The sequence below is a fragment of the Canis aureus genome, chromosome 19, assembly GCF_053574225.1.
Source record: "Canis aureus isolate CA01 chromosome 19, VMU_Caureus_v.1.0, whole genome shotgun sequence".
NCBI lineage: Eukaryota > Metazoa > Chordata > Mammalia > Carnivora > Canidae > Canis > Canis aureus.
In genome coordinates, this window is record NC_135629.1 from 16,415,215 (window position 1) to 16,435,365 (window position 20,151).

Sequence of the window (20,151 nt, forward strand, 5' to 3'; positions counted from 1 at the left end):
CTTTCTACCCTTGAAAGTCTCCTTTTATATGTTCAACATATAATTAGTAGGATATTAATTATATATAGGGGGAAGAATAGAGAAAAGTATGTCTATTTCTTCTTCCTGGAAATGAGTTTGTTTAAAAAAAAATGACTTTACTCTAGTCCTCTAGCTGCAGGAGATAAAACAGGATATTAATGTGTTTAGCCTTTTCTTACATGTATATTTGAAAGTATGTCTTCAAAATAATGATATAACCATCAATTTTAAACTATCATACTGGGCAAGCCAAACACCAAGTGATTATTTTTTTGGTCTGTAGTGTTCTCCACATTCACACTCATATTATGGATATATGATTTTTTTTTTTACTTCTTTAATTGGTTTTGATGGTTTTTTAAAGTTATATACTAACTCTGTGAATTTTCTATAAAATTCACAGCAGTTATCGCTTCAAGTGTTTTCTTCTGCATTCTCTCCTTGTTTTCTATTTGGGATCTCTACTTATTCAATTTTCCTTGTCTGTCACATTTTTATATTCTATCTTTCATCTACATGGATCTTCTGATCTATCTTGTAATTGAAAATCCTTTCTTCTACAACATCTGCTGTTTAAAGATTTTTAAGTTTTAAATTTAATGCTCTTTTCTCTCTCTCTTTTTAAAGATTTATTTATTTATTCATTAGAGACACAGACTGAGAGAGAGAGGCAGTACATAGGCAGGGGAAGAAGCAGGCTTTTCACAGGGAGCCTGATGTCGGACTCCATCCAGATCCTAGGATCATGACCTGAGCCTAAGGCAGGTGCTCAACCGCTGAGCCACCCAGGCATCCCAAATCTTTTTTTCTTTTTAGAAATTATATTCTATTCATTTGCAAGTACATGTGTTATTTTCCCATTGCGTTCTATTCTGTCATAATTTCAATTCCATCTAACATTTTTAATTCTAAATGTTCTCATTCTGTTATCTTTCCCAAATAATTCTATTATTTAATTCTATTATTTAATTTAATACAATATTATTCTATTATTTAATTCTATATAATATTCTATTATTTAATCCAGTTTATTGGATTGGTCCCTCAATAGAGGTTTTTTACTTCTTCATTTGTTTTTTTTTTTAAGTTCCTTTTAAGTTGAGCTTGTATCTTTTATGATGGAAATCCTATATATTATGGTATTTATCATATTTGATCAATAGTTTCACATTAATTTTTTATGTTGCTTCTTTAGCCAGGAATTAGACATTTTTCTAGGCTCTTTTATAGGAAAGGCAGGGCTTCCAATGCCCCTACTTTATGCAAATATACAAATTCCAGCTCCTTGACTCACATAGCTTTAAAGACAATCTCCTGTTTCTTCAATACCTTCTTTAATTTTTTTTTTAATTTTTATTTATTCATGATAGGCACACAGTGAGAGAGAGAGAGGCAGAGACACAGGCAAAGGGAGAAGCAGGCTCCATGCACCGGGAGCCCGACGTGGGATTCGATCCCGGATCTCCAGGATTGCGCCCTGGGCCAAAGGCAGGCGCCAAACGGCTGCGCCACCCAGGGATCCCCAATACCCTCTTTAATAACCATAGTTCTTTGATATTCTTTCCAGGCTACTATTCCTCTTATGTTTTCATGAAGAAAATTTTCTTCTTTACTGGCTCTTGGATATATTCTTTTATTTTCTTTTTTAGAAGTTTGTAGTATATTTACCCAACATTTTTATATGTCTATAGTGGCAGATGTATCAGCTTAGCTTAATTTATATGTTGAAATTAGCCAGTTAATCTTTTCATAAGCAATTATGATAACATTGCCCTTCTTTTAAAATACTCTACTAACTTTGCTATACTCTTAGGATATTGGCTCTGAGTTTCACTCTAACCTGGAATGTATTGCTATTTCAATTTTTCAAACATTATCTCATAAAATTCTTCCCCTTGCTTTGTCTGTTTCAGCCACTCTGGCCTTCTTTCATTTCTCTAAGTGCACCATATGCTCTTGTATTATATTCTTTACATATGCTGTGCCTTCTGTGTCTGGAACATTTTTCTATACCCACTTCAATAACCAAATTTATTGATACTCATCATCCAGAACTTAGTTTAGATACTCCTTCCTTGAAGAAGAATTCTCTGACTCTGTGTAGGCTTATTTAGTAAGATCCTTTGTCACTATTTATAATTTTATGATCAGTAATGTGGTAATTAGTTTAATATACAGCCTTCACTCCCTTTCCAATAGACTGTATGCCCCTTGAGAGCAGAGAAGAGCATTGTTTATTTTGATTCATGATTTATCCCTAGAATTCAGCACTCCTTAAGTGCTTATCAATATTTATTAAGAAATTTTTTTATTTTATCATATTGGTTGAGAGAAGATTCCACTTGTATTGATTTAATATTATTGGATGTGTATGACCTTATGTATGTGAATGTAAATGTATTCAATCTAAAGCTGTCATATTTGATTTTGAGTTTGGCCAAGATTAGAATTTGAAAAATTTATGTTTATTTCACATTAACTTTGACATAAATTGAATAAAAAAAGAAAATGAGAAGCTAAAAGTGCATTTAATGAGAAAATTTAGAAAAGAAGTGTCACCCCATTAGACAGAACCAAAATATGTTATCACATAGATATAGCATCAACGAATTCAGAGACCATCTGTTCTGCTATCTAAAGCTAATTAAATAAAAAAAATCTGAGCAATTAAAAAACAACCATCAGCCTAAAGTCTGAATCAAGAATGATTTGATAACAAAAACTATAGCTATTGCAAATACATTTAATTAGGAAGTACCTGAGTAAAAGTCTACAAGTCATTAAAGTAGTGTTGAAAGAGTGAAGTTGGTGCATGGATATTAATGGAACAAAATTACCAAGGGGTAACTGTTACCTGTCGCATTCTATTAGACTAATGAACTTAGCCTATCGAGGAAAGAAAGCATGCAATTTTAATAGTTTTAGAAAAACTCGTAATATATATTTGGACTTTGAAATACCAACATATTAATTGAAAAGTAGAAAAGCAAATAAGGTATTTCCTTATTATATGCTAGATACCTAATTTTTTATTCCTGTTATAATCCTCAGTAAATTCATATTTATTTCATTTTGAATGAAATAAGAGAATTTCTGAAACTTCTATTGATGCTATGTAGGTATGGTAATAAGATACTTTTCATTTAACACAATATTCTTCATATCTTCAGCGTTTACAGTTCACAAAGCACTTTGTATTTTCATATATGTGTATCATTTGACTTTTCTAAAACATGTTGAGGGAATAAAGCAGTAGAATTAGCCCTATCTGATAGATGATGAACTAGAGTTAGAATGACTTCATAGTCACATAGATGGATCTTAATTTAGTTCTTCTGACTCTAAGTCCACTAAACTTCCTACTACAGTATGCTTTTTCTGTTTGTCAGATAAGTAGTATCTTTAGAAGCAGTTAATAATACTCACTTGAGGAATATTATAATTTTTTTTCTGTAAGAACAAACTATATCTTCCAGGCAACTAGGAGATATCTGAGTGTATGCTTCACAAATTCTTAAAGTGAACATCATATTGTTTTTATATGCAATATCTAGTCTTAGGGCAAACAGTCTTCACTGGAGGAAATGTCCAATTAGGCATTTGTGAGGCTAAAATATATCAAGGAGAATAAGAAAAAACATCATTCCTTAATTCCCTTTCCTGATCCTCATCCACAGCCATAAAAATATAAATGGACCAAACATTCCTACCATTTGAGGGTGCTCATTACAAATGAAGACTTTGAGGTCCTACACAATCTACAACCATAGAGGTGCCTGGAAATCTGAACATTTTTATAAGAGCCTCTTGTGAAAATTATGTACAATGTAGTTATAGAATCTCTGCTGGGGGTGAATGTTTAAACATGTGGAAGGTGATTTAAAATTAGAATGAAATCAAGGGTTTTCACATCTTATTGGGAAGGAAAAAATTCAAAGTATAATAATAGTCACATAAACTTTTAGCATCATAATTAAGCACACAAAAATATCAAGTTAGAGCCAGTATTAGGCAAAGCTTGTAACATATAAAGTCAGCTTAAATCAATGTAAACTTGATATTTAGGAATTTATCAAGGAGTTAGCATAATTACTTTTATTCAACATTTGACCCTGAGAACAAACAGCACTATCGGATTCATATCAACACAGAATGGGAAAAATGAACAAGGATGTAATCTTTTGGCATGGACAATTGTCTTCTCTGTATTTATAACTAAACCACAGGCTTCCATTTAAAATGGCATTTGGCTAGTCGTCCCAGAGGCAGTGCTTCTCAACTTCTCTCTAAAATACCTATTAAGACACAGGAAAACTCACAACATCACAACAAATTAAGACTGACAGACAACCTATTGCTAGAAAATGGGAGGAATTTCCACTAACTATAAAGTCGATGGAATTGGATTGAGAAAAACAATGGTGGTTTCATGAAAGAGAATACCTTCATACTACCGAAAAAGATCAAAAGATACTTTATTTTCCTTAAACATCCTTGTCTCTTTCTTTGTCTCCTTTTCTTTCTCTCATTCCTACACAATCTGCTTTCTGTATCTAATTTGTAGGACTTTAGATATCCATTCTCCCTTTTTCTATGTTGTTGATTTTACAGGTAATCTCAATAATGTTTGTGTCTTCTTTCCTATAGCAAGAACACAATGAATTAAAAAGTGGAAGTATGTGAGCCCTTGCATACTGAGAAGTGTAGTTCTCAGAAAGAAAAAGTGTAGTTTGAGGCAGAGGATGGAAGCTGTGTGAGAAATATATGCAGTAGATTTTCATATACACTTTTAATTTAATAAGAACTCTTGTGTGTGGGATGAAAGACACCCTTCTTAATTTCAACAGAAAAGACCCTGGGAACTGGGCCAAGAACTGTGCACATCAATTTACTTTTCATATATAGATCTGAAAAGATGATTAAATTTATAATCAAATGGACAGTAGCTGGGGCCAAGGGCACCTACTAATTGGTAAACACTGTAAATAGGATAGATCTCCACTCATACAAGAAGGAAAACAAAACAACATGTGTTCTATTAAAATCTAATTGCCACATAGGGAAGGGGAAAACAGAATATCATTATGAAGGCTCATTTAAAGAATACTTTTAAAAAATGATTCATCAAAGAAAAAGGAGAAAATGTAAGATTTTAGCTAGAACTAAACTCCAATATGCAAAAAATAATGGTGTCTATGCATACATGAACAGAAAGTATTGAGAGTGAATGCAGCCAGATAAGAAGCAAAAGGGGGATAGGTCAAATACCAAACAAGATGAAACACATAGGGATCCCTGGGTGGCTCAGTGGTTTAGCACCTGCCTTGGGCCTGCGGTGTGATCCTGGAGTCCCGGGATTGAGTCCCATATGGGTGCTCCCTGCATGGAGACTTCTTCTTCCTCTGCTTGTGTCTCTGCCTCTCTCTCTCTCTTTCTGTCTCTCATGAATAAATAAATAAATAATAAATAAATAAATAAATAAATAAAATCTTAAAAAAAAAAGAAACACATAGACCAAAAGCTGAGAAGAAGCATCTAAATAAGGTATCATAAATTAAATCAGGAAAGCATAATTAAAATTTGCATCAGAGGCAGTAAAGATAAGAGATACTATTGCAGCAAATAAAACCATTCATGTAAAGCACACAGTTGAGATTCATTCCTGGAAACAAAGGAGAAAGACCAAGTGATTAAAAAAAATTTTAAAGAAAAAGTGAAACAGATTGAAGTTAGAGAATAGAAATCTAAAATGAGTATTGGAGGTTTTCTTAAAAAGGAAACCAGAGCAATTAGAATGGAAATAATCACTAAAGGAAGAAAAAGTGATGAAAAATTTCTATAACTGAAAAAACTATGAATATTCTAATAAAAATGCCTCATAATTTTCTAGGAAAGGGAAATAAAAAGAACCTACACCAAACCAAAAGTTCTAATAATTAAAGTTAAAATTCATACTAGTACCCAGTGAAGTGGGTTACCCATAGAGGAACAACTTGAATTGGTCTCAGACTTCTTCCCTGCAAGAGTTATTTCATGAAGGCAATATTTTTATTGCATAAAGGCCTCAGAATTTTGATGTGGTAAATTTAAGATCTAGAAATGTAAGAGAAATATTCTTCCATATGTTAAGGCAACAAAAGGACCTTCTCTGATAATGGAAGTGCTTAAAAATGTATGCACACACACATATTTCATCAAAATAGATTTAAGCACATATTACAGTTTATTAGACAGGACTAAAATTTTAAAACTCAAGAATGAAGAAAATTATAAGCTTGAAGATTTAATAAATTTTGAAAACATTTAAATAAAGATGATCTCTGACTTATAATGATTTGAATTAACAATTTTTTGCTTTATAATGCTGCAAAAGACATATACATTTGGTAAAAACTCTACTTTGAATTTTTATCTTTTCTTGGCCAGCAATATAAAGTATGATACTCTCATGATGCTGGGCAGTGGCAGCAAGTTGCAGCTGCTGGTCAGTCCCCCATCACAAGGGTACACAACCTATATACATAAAAACCTTTAGTACTATACAATCATTATGTTTTTCACTCCCAATATAGGATTCAATAAATTACATGAGCTATGCAACTCTTTATTATAAAATAGGCTTTGTGTCAGGTGATTCTGTCCAATAGTAGGCTAATGGAAGTGTTCTGAGCTTGTTCAATGCCTAATAAACGCATTGTCAGCTTATGATATTTTCAACTTAAATTGGGTTTATCAGGACATAACCCCATCATAAGTAAAGGAAGATCTGTAATTATATCAAATGTTATAAAGTCACAAATTTTTGATGAAGGGAGGTGTTCAAAATAATTTAATATTGTAATTTGGGTCTAAAACCAAATTTTGTGACATGAACAAGAGTAAATTTTAAAAAGGTACAGAAGTACAAGCTTGCCAAAATTCTTATCTTTTGTGAATAGAGAGATAACAAGGAGGTAAAAGGGAATAATTTCATGAAACAACAGAGACTGATTAATGGAGGTTATCATAAAACAAAAACAATTACTTAAGGAATTCAGAACTGGAGGAATTATTTCAGAATCCCTGAAGATGATGAATAAAAAATACTTTCCTATAGAAAAAGGTAGAAAACAGAGGCAAATTCTAGAAAGCATAAAACAAGACTTACTTATGAAAATAAGAATGAGAGGATTAAACTCTTCTATTAGAAAATAAAGACAAGATACGTTCGTTAGATTACTCCTTTCTGCCCCTGGACACCGCCAAATAAGCATCGTTAAAGTCTCCCCTGCCACCGCCCTCATATCTAAGTCAGAGTCTACCAAAGGGCCTGAGCAGCTGCAGCAGCTCTTCATTGCAGGTTTGGGCTTCGAAACAACCGATGAGAGTCTGAGGAGCTATTTTAAGCAATGGGGGACGCTTACAGACTGTGTGGTAATGAGAGACCCCAACACCAAGCACCCCAGAGGTTTTGGTTTGTCACATACACCACCATGGAGGAGGTGGATACAACCATGAATGCAAGGCCACACAAGGTGGATGGAAGAGTCGTGGAACCAAAGAGGGCTGTCTCCGGAGAAGATTCTCAAAGACCTGGTGCCCACTTAACTGTGAAAAATATTTTTGTTGGTGGCATTAAAGAAGACAGAAGAACATCATCTAAGAGATTATTTTGAACAGTATGGGAAAATTGAATTGATTGAGATCATGACTGACCGAGGCAGTGGCAAAAAGAGAGGTTTTGCTTTTGTGACCTTTGATGACCAAGACTCTGTAGACAAGATTATCATTCAAAAATACCATACTGTGAATGGCCACAACTGGGAAGTAAGGAAAGCCCTATCGAAGCAAGAGATGGCTAGTGCTTCATCCAGCCAAAGAGGCTGAAGTGGTTCTGGAAACTTTGGTGGTGGTAGTAGAGGTGGTTTTGGCGGGAATGACAATTTTGGTCATGGAGGGAACTTCAGGGGTCGAGGTGGTTTCGGTGGCAGTCGAGGTGGTGGTAGATATGGTGGTCGTAGGAATGGCTATAACGGATTTGGTAATGATGGAAGCAACTTCGGAGGTGGTGGAAGCCATAACGATTTTGGCAATTATAACAATCAATCCTCAAATGTTGGACCCATGAAAGGAGGAAATTTTGGAGGCAGAAGCTCTGGCCCCTATGGTGGTGGAGGTCAATACTTTGCCAAACCACGAAACCAAGGTGGCTATGGCTGTTCCAGCAGCAGCAGCTATGGTAGTGGCAGAAGTTTTTAATTACTGCCAGGAAACAAAGCTTAGCAGGAGAGGAGAGCCAGAGAAGTGACAAGGAAGCTACAGGTTACAACAGATTTGTGAACTCAGCCAAGCACAGTGGTGGCAGGGCCTAGCTGCTACAAAGAAGACATGTTTTAGACAATACTCATGTGTATGGGCAAAAAACTCGAGAAATGGATTTGTGACTAATTGTATAACAGGTTATTTTAGTTTCTGTTCTGTGGAAAGTGTAAAGCATTCCAACAAAGGATTTTAAAGTAGATTTTGTTTTTTGCACCCATGCTGTTGATTGATAAATGTAATAGTCTGATCACGACCCTGAATAAATGTATCTTTAAAAAAAAAAAGAAAGAAAAAGAAAATAAAGACAATTGGATTTGGCTGACAATCCAATATATAACTATTAAGTTACACATAAGAGAAAATAATAAAGATAAAATTATAGTCAAATATTAAAAAATAAAAATGATAATTTATGTAGTAAACACACACTAAAAGCAGTGGGAAACTATTTTAATAAAGTGGGAAGCAAAAGCATTATATATGATTAAAAAGATCTTTTCACAATAATGTAAATTTCAAATGAATTTACAGCATAGGAAAATCAATAAAAATAGAAATGAACAGAAATGCAATTTGACAAGGAGTAATGAAAAAACTTGTCTGGCCATATATGAAAATACTCTGTATTAAACATATATAAAAATCATTGATTGTAATATACACCATTGTTTTATGTACCACTAAAAAAAAAAGTGATTTTCTATGTCATCCTGTAAGCATCATCTCCAGTTCAGAAATGTTTACAAATGAAAAATTGTGCTAATTAGAACTGAAGAACTGCACTATTATAAAACCTCCATAATTGAAATAGCATTATACCAGACACAAAATACAAAAATAGAAATGTGACAGCCCAAAGAACCTTAAAATAAATGTTTGTAGGAATACCTTAGTAATCTACATGAAAACTTCAATTCATAATATGATATCCTAACAGAAACCTAACAAACTTATTAGAAAGATATAGAATACTCAATAAATAGTATGAAGGAAAAATATGTCTTTGCTAAAACTGTCAAGTTACTTGTTCACTGAATGTATATATTTGCTTAGGTTTAAAAATGATGTAACAGGGCAGCCCCCGTGGCCCAGCGTTTTAGCATCGCCTGCAGCCCAGGGCATGATCCTGGAGACCCTGGATCGAGTCCCACATCAGGCTCTCTGCGTGGTGCCTGCTTCTCCCTCTGCCTGTGTCTCTGCCTCTCTCTCTCTCTGTGTGTCTCTATGAATAAAGAAATAAAATCTTTAAAAAAATGATGTAACAAAGACCAAAGAAAATAAAAGTGAATATTGGATAGTTAGGACTTGGATAGTTAGGACTAATAAACTTTTGTTTTAATAAACAATGGGGAAAAATCACAAAGGAACTTTTAATTGTGTGAGAAGGTAAGATTTCTAAACATCTGGGGGCTCCTGGGTGGCTCAGTCTGTTAAACATCTGCCTTCACCTCAGGTCATGATCTTGGGGTCCCGGAATGGAGTGCCTTGTCTGGCTACCTGCTCAATAGGGAGTCTGTTTCTCAGCCTCTCTCCCTCCCTCATGATCTCGGCTTCTCTCTCTTTCTCAAAGAAATAAATGAAATCTGAAAAAAAAAAAAAAGACTTCTCAACATCAGAAGCATAAAACTAAAAGCTAAAAATTAGGTTGAACCATATGGTATCACTATTTTTGTGGGTTAACATAGCTAAGTATTGGCAACCTATAAATAAATTGGGAGTAAGTTTAAACAACATAAAAATTAAAAGTTTAATATCCTTGGTTGATTAAAAATATCTACAAATTAAGATAAATACAGTAACACACTAGTAGAAAAATAGATAAAGGACAATAGTAGTCAATTTCTAGAAGAAACAGAAATGGCCAATAACTATAAAAACATTTCAACTTAACATGTATTTTAGATAAAAAGTAATTAAAAGGGAACATACAAAGTGTTACGGTTCTCTCTGCATGTTGACATTATGGATGATTTTAATTTGTGGATTTTGGGTATCGTTTTATTTTGCTTATGCTTTTCTGTATTTTGAAAATATTCTCAAATGAGCATGAGTTGTTCATTAACATCAGGAACATATATAAATACATATAGTGATTGGGATAGAGCAGATGGTACCCAGCAGAGAGAAGAAAGCAAATGAAGACAGGAGGCTGAATGCAGAATGTTTTTGTTGGCTGAGGTTGGATTGGAAGGACAGTCACCTGCTTCTCTGAGGGCTACACTTTGACAGCACAGTGTGTATTTTAGAGACAAGTGTGCCTGAGAGGGACTTGATAGCACCTTCAACTTAGTATAACACTGAAGGCCTCAGCAGCCCATAGATAGCTAAGGATATCTAAGGAAGACAGATGAGCAAGATTGTACACCTAAAATGAGAACTCTGACCTCTTAGTGTCATAGGCCATCTTAATTTTTTCTTCATCTTTCACAGTACCTCTTATATGGATGATTTAAAGCAAGTGACATATTTTGATAATTAACTTTTTACATGGGGAAAATGAAACTTATATTAAAAGGGATGCTAAAATTACTGATCCACCACAATTCCTAATGATTCTGGTCCCCCAAATTGCAGATATTGATATGACCCTAGAGGGAGGAAAAGTATCTAGATCACTAGTTCTTAAAATGTGGTTCCCAGACTAGCAGCAGCACTGAATGGGAATCTGTTAGAAATGCAAATTCTCAAACCTTACTAATACCTACTGCATCAGAAACTGGGAGTGGGGTTCAGCAATCAGTGTTCTAAAAATCCTTTCTGGCAAAAGAACAAACAACCCAATTGAATAATGGGTGGAGATTAATATACATTTTCCCAAAGAAGACGTACAGATGACCAACAGGTACATGAAAAAATCCCCGGCATTCCTATTTAGCAGGGAAATGCAAATCAAAACCACAATAAAAAATCACCTCACAGGGGCACCTGGGTGGCTCAGTGGTTGAATGTCTGCCTTTGGCTTAGGTCATGCTCCCGGGATCCTGGGATCCAGTCCTGCATCAGACTCCCCGAGGAGCCTATTTATCCCTCCACCTATGTCTTTGCGTCATGTCTGTGTGTCTCTCATGAATAAATAAATAAAATATATTTTTAAAAGTCATCTCAGACATGTTAGAATGGCTGTCATCAAAAACCCAAAGATAAATATGGAAAGGATGAGGAAATGGAAGCCATGTACACTGTTGATAGGAATGCAAACTGGTATAGCTGCTATGAGAAACATTATAAAGATTCCTCAAAAAATTAGAAATAGCATTGTTACATGATTCAGCAATCCCATTTCTGGACATATGTCCAGTGGAAGTGAAAAAAGAATCTTGAAAAGATACCTGCACTTCCATATTCAGTGCAGCATTACTCACAATAGTCAAGGTATGGAGATAACCTAAGTATCTGTTAGTGGATGAATGGATACAGAAGATGTACGGTATGTGTGTGATAATGTGAAATACTATTTAGCCAGAGAGAGAAGGAAATACGGCCATTTGCAACAACATGGGTAGACCTTAGGGCATTATGGTAATTGAAATATATCAGACACAGAAAGACAGATACTATATGATATTACTTTTTTTTAGAATCTAAATAGTCAAACTCATAGAAACAGAGAGCAGAATGGTGGTTAACAGGGGTCAGGGGGTGGGGAAAGTTAGGAGATGTTGGTCAAAGGATGCAGACTTCCAGGTATAAAAAATCCTGGTGATTTTTTTTCACACTAAAGGGACAGATTTATTTTCAACCAATAAGCTTCTGGAATTTCAGACCAGAAATAAAAAACAGACATATATCTGTTATATAGATATATTAGTGGTGCTATATATATATCCAAAGTAATATCACATTTATTGGATTCTCTAAAGAAGCATCATTTTTCAAACAATGTTCTCCAGAGTTCTAGACAATTAAGTATTTTCTATGCCCTTAAAGCTTCAGCTTGTGGATTCACAACACATGCTAGCTTACTAAGGATGCTAATAGGTTTAGTAAATAAACCTTATTTTACCAAGATTGTTTAGCTTTTCCAGGTATCAGGAAATACCCAGTATTATCAGGTAATTGGATATTTACCTAAAAAATCTTTCTGAGCTGCTGTTCCATGAATCACCTTTTGTGAAATATTCTAGCTCTATCCTCTTCATGTCCAAGTTAGTATTATAGTAGTCAAACTTCTGAAGCTTCCTTTCTTTGGCATGGATGAGGAGGGAAAATATTTTTAAGGAATAATGGAAAATTATAATATGCCAAATATTTTATGATAAGTAACATTTATTACTGTTCTTTTCCCGTAGGGAGTATTTTCAAAATAATCATTAGTTTCATTAGCAAAATTCTCATGGGATATGAAAATCTTAGTTATTCATGTTGAATAATTCTTTCAAAAAATGTACAGCAAAAAAAGAAAAGAAATATGGGATGTGTATTCATTTAAATTTTATTGTACTTAATTTTGGAAGTAGTTGAAATCTAAACAAGTCTTAAAATTTCTTTTGCTGTAAACTTTAAGCTTGTTTCTGTGTTATGACTTTTGAAACTCTAGTCATTCTACTTGGACTGCTATTCCCTTTATCTTTCCATAGTTGGTTCCTTCTCATTATTCAGGATCTATCTTAGAGCACTTACATGAATACCCAAACTAAATTAGCTGTTTAAGGGCAGCCCGAGCTCAGCAGTTTAGCGCTGCCTTCAGTCAAGGGTGTGGTTCTGGAGACCCGGGATTGAGTCCACTTTAGGCTCCCTGCATGGAGCTTCTCCCCCTGCCTGTATCTCTGCCTCTCTCTCTGTGTCTCTCATGAGTAAATAAAATCTTAAAATTAGCTGTTTAATCCCCAGCAACACTCTTTATCAACTACGTTCACTTTACTGTTTTAGTAGAGACACAGAGAGAGAGGCAGAGACATAGGCAGAGGAGAAACAGGCTCCTCGGGGAGCCCACAAAGGACTGGATCCCAGGATCCTGGGAGCACGCCTTGAGATAATTGTCAGACGTTCAACTACTGAGCCACTCAGGTGCCCCTACCAATGACTTTTTAAAATACTTTCTTGTTTTAGAAAAGTTTTGATTGACATAAAATTGCAATAATAGTACAGAAAATTTTAGCATATCCTACATCCAATTTTCCCCATTATTAATATCTTATATTGGTTTGTTATAATTAATGAACCAATGTTAATATATCATCATTAATTGAAGTCCATACTTTTTTTCATATTTCCTTAGTTTTTATCTAATGGCCTTTCTTTGTTTCAGGGTCCCATTCAGAGTTATCACATTGCATTTTATATACAGGTCTCCTTGTGCCAATTATTTTTAAGAGCAGAAACTGTTACATCTTCTCTCTCATTTTTGCCTGTTTCCTCTCTTCCTTTTCTTTTCCATGTCTGGGCCAAAATCTGGTGGTAGCAACTGGTGCAAGTTACAAGATGCTTAGGAAGGCAACATGGCATAGCAGAAATAACACTTGAGTTGTGCTCATATCCGTGAGTTTTCTGGACAGATAATTTAATTCTGTACACATCAGTTTCTATGTTTCTAAGTTAAGAATGCTAAAACTCCTGTCTCTTTCATGAGACTGTTTCAGAAGTAAGCAGACTACTTCATGTAAAAACACTGTCTGAAAGCATTTTTTGCAAACTCTAAAGAACAATTCCAATACAAGTATTATCGTTAATGTCAAAAGTCAGAATTGTGAGGGCAAAGTGCCCAATCTTTTCTCCTGACTTCAAGGATGGAAACTACTGTTATTAATTAGATCCACAGTAAAGAGCAATAGGCAGAGTTAAGATTGAATTCCTAAGCACTTAGACAGAACTTCTAATGACATTTTATACTTCAGACCAAATTGAATAATCATTAGATATTTTACTGCCAAAATAAAATCTAAGCAGATAAAAATGTCCCTTCTGTTTAAAATTCATCATGGTGAACTGTAGAATTATATCAACAGGGCCATTTTCCATGGATAGGCTCAGTCTTGAGCCAACATGATCTTCTACATATATCAGCATTTGAAAGTGTTAGCTGTTTTCCAAGTGTAATGTTAAGTAACATAAATATTGATTTGGAAAAGCCCCTGTTGTGACTCTGAAAGTTGAAAACACTTCAAAGATGCTTGTAAATAAATTAGAAAATCAGGTGAGCCTACATCAGAATTAGTCTAATGTTTGCCTTCTTTTTTTCTCCCTTAGAGCCTGCCCTTCCTTCCTTCCTTCCTTCCTTCCTTCCTTCCTTCCTTCCTTCCTTCCTTCCTTCCTCTTCTAGGAGATATTTCTCATATCACAAATTGTGGATCCTTCATTGCATAGCAAAAAATTGGATTTGACTAAATTCTCTAAAGAGTTTGGGCTATTTATTTATTATCATGCAAGCCCATTTCATATCTTGTGAAAATACTTTCCTATGGTACTTCTGACTGTACAACCTATTCTAGTAACTAATTATAAGTATTTCTCAGATGCTCTAGAGTAGCACCATCCAATAGACTTTTCTCTGATGGTGGGTATGTCCATCTGAACTGTCCAATATGGTAGCCACTATTCCCTTGCAGCCCCTGAGCACTTGAAATGTGGCCAGTGCAAATGGAAAATTTTAAAACTTTTGAACTTTTAATTGATTTAAAGTAAAATATAAATAAGTATGTGTGGTTAGTGACTATTATAATAGATGGCACTGATCTAGAGAATTCTTTTATCTGATGCTTTTTAAAGATGAAAGGCAGTGTAGATAATTCACATTTTCATTTCATTTAAGTTTAGTTACTACATCTTGGAAACCATGTATGATAACTCTATTTTAATTCTTAAATTTCTGAAAAATCATCATAGAAAAAAACGTATAGAAAGTTTGGAGACAAGTTACCTGACTTTTAAATTGGAAAAACAGTTACATTGGCAGTTGTAGTATCTCTCCTCTTTTGTCCTCAAGTTGGTTTTGTCTAACATCTGTTGTTCTTTCATAATCTAGGCCTTGCGTGGCAGTCTAAAGCAGCCTGACATAAATCAGACAGTCACACATACAGATAACAGCACAGTGGAATAGGTGAGAAACCTTTATTTGTGGTCAAACTAGAGTTACTAGAATCCCTGGGCCTTTCTCAGTTCTTGGGACTTCTTTCTGTTTTTTAATCTGTAAGTGAGTTTGATGATAGAATGTCTTAAGGTTCTCTCTTTCCTAAGTACAGTGGCCTGATTGGCATAGTCGACTAATTCTGAATCATTAGTCCTCACTGAGGACTATAAGTATAAATCATACCATGAACAGAAATCTCACAGAGGAAGACATAGACATGGCCAACATGCATGAGAAAATGCTCTGCATCACTTGCCATCAGGGAAATACAAATCAAAACCACAATGAGATACCACCTCACACCAGGGAGAATGGGGAAAATTAACAAGGCAGGAAACAACAAATGTTGGAGAGGATGCGGAGAAAAGGGAACCCTCATACACTGTTGGTGGGAATGTGAACTGGTACAGCCACTCTGGAAAACTGTGTGGAGGTTCCTCAAAGAGTTAAAAATATACCTGCCCTACGACCCAGCAATTGCACTGTTGGGGATTTACCCCAAAGATACAAATGCAATGAAACGCCGGGACACCTGCACCCCGATGTTTATAGCAGCAATGGCCACGATAGCCAAACTGTGGAAGGAGCTTCGGTGTCCCACGAAAGAGGAATGGATAAAGAAGATGTGGTTTATGTATACAATGGAATATTACTCAGCTATTAGAAATGACAAATACCCACCATTTGCTTCAACGTGGATGGAACTGGAGGGTATTATGCTGAGTGAAGTAAGTCAGTTGGAGAAGGACAAACATTATATGTTCTCATTCATTTGGGGAATATAAATAATAGTCAAAGGGAATATAAGAGAAGGGAGAAGAAATGTGTGGGAAATATCAGAAAGGGAGACAGAACGTAAAGACTGCTAACTCTGGGAAACGAACTAGGGGTGGTAGAAGGGGAGGAGGGCGGGGGGTGGGAGTGAATGGGTGACGGGCACTGGGGGTTATTCTGTATGTTAGTAAATTGAACATCAATAAAAAAAATAAATTAAAAAAAAGTATAAATCATACTTAATCTAAATGTGGTTACCATATGTTGACAACTCACTGTGTTCCAGACCCTCTTAGAAGTATTTTTCCTGCATCATCTCCTTTTCCCCTTTAAGATTTATGTATTTATTTGTGTGTGTGTGCTAGAGAGAGAGGGAGAGAGAGGGAGTGGGGTAGTGGGGGAGGGGAAGGACAGAGAGTCTCAAGTAGACTCCTCACTGAGTACGGAACCCAACTCAGGGCTGAATCCCACGACCCTGAGATCATAATCTGAACCAAAACCAACAGTCTGATGCCTAACTGACTGAGCCACCGGAGCTCCCTGCATCACCTCTTTACAATAATCCTGAAGACAGGTAACTGCTCTCATTATCTCTATTTTTCAGATGAGGAAACATGAAGTGACTCAGAAAGTAGCAAAACAAAAGTTTGAACTCACACAGCAGAATTCCAAAGCTTTCACCCTCAACTCAATCGTTAGGCCAAACTGCTTTGTCAAAAGCCAGGTAGAGGAATTGAATTAATGCTACTCCAGCAGTTGAAGTAGTTTCCGCCCTGCAATGGACTTGACCCATTAAATCAATGGTAAATTTAATGGTTAGAATAAAATTCTTGTTAATATTTTAATAGAGAGGTTAAAAAGAACATAAGAAATGTGAAAACAAATAGATTTCCAAAGAATTCCTCTTTCCATGGCAGCAGCACCCTAGAGGTAGCAGGCTTTTTGAAAATGAGTTTCCAGTGAAGGTGTTGACATATCTTCAGAGGCCTAATTTATTCTGAATTGTTCTCAATTGCTTTCTATTTGAGAAGATGGCATCACTCCCAATGGTGCCAAAATAAGCCATATCATGAATGGTTTAGAAAATAAAGTCGATTAGATACAGAGAATTCAGCAGTGGCAAAGTGACAGTAGTAGTAATACTAGCTAACATTAATTAAAACACTTACTATGTGCAGATATTTGTTCTAAGAACTTTATATGGTTAGTTTTAAAAATGTTATTCTAGAGACGTGTTTTTAGATTTTATTTATTTACTTATTTATTTATTTTAGAGAAAAAGAGAGAGTGAGTGTGAGCAGGGGGGAAGGCAGAAGGGGAGGAAGTAGTGTGTGACCTTGAGATCATGACTTGGGTGGAAACCAAGAGTTGGATGCTTAACCGACTGAACCACCCGGGTGCCCCTAGAAACATTTCTATGAAGTTAATATTATTATTGCACATTTATTCTAGATCAGAAAATAGAAGCACAGAAAGTTTAAAATAAAGTTTAAAATAAAATAAAATCCAAGGTCAGTCAAGTGGCAAATGGTGGAACAGGAACTGAAACCCAGGCCATCCACATCCATTAGGCTGGACTTTCTTTGTCAGCCATCCTCAATTTGGGACAAGATGCCTGTGTAGGGACACAGAAGGCTGCTCTTCTACGGCCTTGATTAGCAACTGTATTCCTTTTTTGCCCCAATAAGAGCTTGCCCAAGAGAAAAGAGAGAAAAAAAATCCAATTATAAAGATGAATGAGATTCCGATCCAACCAACATGAGGTAAAGGAAACTCAGTTCTGATAGATGAAGTAATGTGCTATATATAACAGAATGCTTCAAGTTACCAGAAAACTGAATATTAACTGTCTTTTAAAATTTTTAAATAAAGCACTTTCCTGTTTCTGAATGAAAGGCAGCCAGGAAATGTGGAAAAAGGATAAGATGAGGAATTGCTCAGGTTCCTACCACAATTTTGCAACAACAACAAGAAAGTTTTGATTAAACAGTGGAGTTCAGGGACACTTGTTCTGTGTACTCAACCTTTTAAGATACTTCCTAATCATATGGAAAGGGTGAAGAACCTCTGGAAATGAAATACTAGACGCATTAATTTCTTAAGAGAAGAAAAACAAGATTTGATACATTATAATGAAGACTTCCATGAGCTATGAATGGAATTAACACACTTAATAATGTTTTAGACATTTCATTATCTTATTCTTCCTTACCTTAAGAAAAAAGCTGCACACCAGAAGACATACAGAATACCCTAATTAAAAACAAACAGTTCTAGGTTTAACAAAGTTTAATCTGACAGGTAAAGGCATCCAAAGAGTGATATAGATTTTATCAGTAGTATTCATTCAGAATAGAATCCTGAATTGAAATAAGGCATGATCATTTATTTCTTTAATGAATATATAAATACAAACCTGGAAATACGGCAAGCTCAAGAGCAATAGAAGCATAAAAATCCTAAAGATGGTTCAACACCACTTTGCTCCTATTGGATCAAGACCCCTGAGATAGATGCAGAAAACTTCAATATAAGATCCAGTTCTAGTATACAGTCAAGTTACACACTTAGTTTCCTCTTCTAGAAATTAGAGATAGAAACAATTTTTTTTACTGTCCTCATTACAGAGACCATGAGAAACAAGCAGTATTGTGCAGAAAAACTACTTTGCAAATTATAAAATAGATATTTCATTATTATATAAATACAAAAAAGAACAGGACCAGCACCTGTAGCTTCTAACAAAGTCTACATAGACCTGATATGGTGGAGGTCTTGTATTCAGTTTATTTCTTTCATGAACATCCACCCCAAAATGATCCCTATGATCCCTAATCACCTTGACCTAGACATGTTTATTTATATCTAACCTCTCTCTGAATCTTTATTTCCCCTCCTTAACCTATTTCCCTTAACCACACCCCCACCTCTCTCTCTCTCCAACCAAATGACTATATACATGGCTGAAAGAACCAGCAGTTAAGATACTTTGGAAACATAATGTTCTTATTGAAGAACAAAGATGATATTGAAGCATTTCATCTTTTAGAAAGTAAAACTCTTATAATCAAAAAATAAGTAATAGATTAAAATTTGAAGATATTAAAATATTAAGTTCAGATAACACATGATAAAAACAGATTTTCTTCTCACCAAATTAAAACCTCAAATTTGACTTACAGCTTTCAATATAAAAACTGCCTTTCAGATTGACAGTTCTATTTAATAAGTAAGCAGTTATGAAAAAGTTCATATTTTTGAAATTCACCCAAGATCCTAAATCTCAAATAGTTGCACATGTAATGTATAACAAACTGTTGCTAATTGACATAATCAAGTATAGCAATTCATAAATACTAGGTTCTGATTGGTAAAAGTCCAACTGTGAGAGAGAGTGCAAGAGCTAAAAGATCCCACCCCCCTCAACTTCCTTCCCAGGTCTCAGAGTGAACACGTTTAAATGTTTATAGCAAACAGACACAAAAGTAGCCATCTCACTTTTACTGCAAGGTCAATTAAATCCTAGTTCTCTCCATTGAGGTATTCCAACTATGCCTTGCATGACATCATGTTCATAGCAATCTTTTAATGGTAAGAGAAATTTAAACATCTGGTAAGACCAAGGTAACAAAAACTGTCATAATCAGCAGCTCTACATCAAGTTTAGGACACTGCTCAGAAGACCAACCCTTTTAGGCTCTTACACCATGTTTGTGCCAGAATGGGAACATCTCTACAATTTTCCAGACACACCACTTTTGTTGAACTCCATTAATCCAACAAGTAAAAAGGCCACCATTAACACTCTGAATGCTAATTACACAATAATGGACAAAAATCCTATTGTAGCTATCTCTGGGGTAGCTCACTCATTAGAGGGAGACTTTTGAATGTGAACTAGCTCCCTGAAGCTGTTATTTGTCATTTGGGTATCTGTAGCTAGATACACACACACATGCACACGCACACAGAGTTTATGCTAAAGTATG